Below are 3,200 nucleotides of genomic sequence, written 5' to 3' on the forward strand. Positions count from 1 at the left end.
CAGGACACTAATTTATCAACACCACACTAATTTATCAACACCACACTAATTTATCAACACCACACCAATTTATCACCTTCACACCAATTAATCAACACCACACCAATTTATTAACAGCACACCAATTTATCAACACCACACCAATTTATTCACATCACACGAATTTCTCAACACCACACTAATTTATCAACACCACACTAATTTATCAACACCACAGCAATTTATCAACACCACACTAATTTATCAACACCACACTAATTTATCAACACCACACCAATTTATCAACACCACACCAATTTATCACCACCACACCAATTTTTTAACATCACACTAATTTATCAACACCACACCAATTTATCAACACCACACCAATTTATCACCTCCACCCCAATTTATTAACATCACACTAATTTATCAACACCACACTAATTTATCAACACCACACCAATTTATCAACACCACACCAATTTATCAACACCACACCAATTTATTCACATCACACGAATTTCTCAATACCACACTAATTTATCAACACCACACTAATTTATCAACACCACAGCAATTTATCAACACCACACTAATTTATCAATACCACACTAATTTATCAACACCACACTAATTTATCATCACCACACTTATTTCTCAACACCACACCAATTTATCACCACCACACCAATTTATCCACCCCACAACAATTTATCACCACCACACCAATTTATCAACACCACACGAATTTAGCAACACCACACCATTTTATCAACGCCACACAAATTTATCAACACCTCCCTAATTTATAAACACCACACTAATTTATCAAAACCACACCAATTTATGAACAGATTAACTGATGAATACCACACTAATTTATCAACACCACACTAATTTATTAACACATTCGTTTATCAACACCACACCAATTTATCAACACCACACCAATTTATTCACACCACTCCAATTTATCAACACCACACCAATTTATTCACACCACACCAATTTATCAACACATCACCAATTTATCAACACAACACCAATTTATCAACACCACACTAATTTATTAACACCACACTAATTTATCAACACCTCACGAATTTATCAACACCATGCCAATTTATGAACACCACACTAATTTATCAACACCACACTAATTTATCAACACCACACCAATTTATCACCTTCACACCAATTAATCAACACCATACCAATTTATTAACAGCACACTAATTTATCAACACCACACTAATTTATCAACACCACACTAATTGATTAACACCACACCAATTTATGAACACCACACTAATTTATGAACATGACACTGATTTATCAACACGACCCCAATTTATCAACACCTTGCTAATTTCTCAGCCCCACACTAATTTCTCAACACCACACTAATTTATTAACACCACACCAATTTATTAACACAACACTAATTTATGAACATGACACTAATTTATCAACACCACAGCAAGTTATCAACAGCACACCAATTGGTCAACATCACACTAATTTATCAACTCTACACCAAATTATCAGCACCACACTAAATTATTACAACCACACCAATTGATTAACATCACACTAATTTATCACCACCACACCAATTTATCATCACCATGTCAATTTAACAACACCTCGCTAATTTATCAACAGCACGATAATTTCTCAACCCCACACTAATTTCACAACACGACACTAATTTCTCAACACCACACTAATTACTCAACACCACACTAATTGATCAACACCACACCAATTTATCAACAACATACCAATTTCTCAACACCAGACCAAATTATCAACACCACACTAATTTATTAACACCACACGAATTTATCAACACCACACCAATTGATTAACATCACACTTATTTATCAATATCACACAAATTTATTAACACCACACTAATTTATCAACACCACACTAATTTATCAACACCACACTAATTTATCAACACCACACTAATTTATCAACACCACACTAATTTATCACCTCCCCCCCAATTTATTAACATCACACTCATTTGTCGACACCTTCCTAATTTATGTACACCACATTTATTTGTCACAACCACCCCAATTTATCACCACCACACCAAGTTATCAATGCCACACCAATTTATCAACACCACACCAATTTATCAACACCACACTAATTTATCAACACCACACCAATTTATCAACACCACAATAATTTCTCAACACCTCACTAATTTATCAACACCACGCCAATTTATCAACACCACGCCAATTTATCAACACCATGCCAATTTATGAATGCCACACTAATTTATCAACACCACACTCATTTATCAACAGCAAACTAATTTCTTAACCCCACACCAATTTAACACCACACTAGTTTATGAATACAACACTAATTAATCAACACCACACCAATTTATCAACACCACACCGATTTATCAACACCTCACTAATTTATTAACACCACGCCAATTTAGCAACACCAAGCCAATTTATCAACACCACAATAATTTCTCAACACCACACTAATTTCTCAAGATCACACCAATTTATCTACACATCACTAATTTAACAACACAATGGCAATTTATGAACACCACGCCAATTTATCAACACCTCGCCAATTTATGGACGCCACACTAATTTATCAACACCACACTAATTTATCAACACCACACTAATTTATCAACACTACACCAATTTATCAACAACACACTAATTTATCAATACCACACCAATTTATCAACACCACACTAATTTATAAACACCACACTAATTTATCAACTCCACACCAATTTATTAACACATTAATTTATCAACACCACACTAATTTATCAACACCACACTAATTTATCAACATCACACTAATTTATCAACACCACACTAATTTATTAACACCACGCCAATTTATCAACACCACGCCAATTTATCAACACCACACTAATTTCTCAACACCACACTAATTTCTCAACACCACACCAATTTATCTACACTTCACTAATTTATCAACACCATGCCAATTTATCAACACCACGCCAATTTATCAACACCACGCCAATTTATGAACGCCTCACTAATTTATCAACACCACACTAATTTATCAACACCACACTAATTTATCAACACTACACCAATTTATCAACAACACACTAATTTATCAATACCACACCAATTTATCAACACCACACTAATTTATAAACACCACACTAATTTATCAAC

This window comes from Eptatretus burgeri, chromosome 4 (genome assembly GCF_056783735.1).
Source record: "Eptatretus burgeri isolate ZD-2024b chromosome 4, Ebu_testis_v1, whole genome shotgun sequence".
Lineage (NCBI taxonomy): Eukaryota > Metazoa > Chordata > Myxini > Myxiniformes > Myxinidae > Eptatretus > Eptatretus burgeri.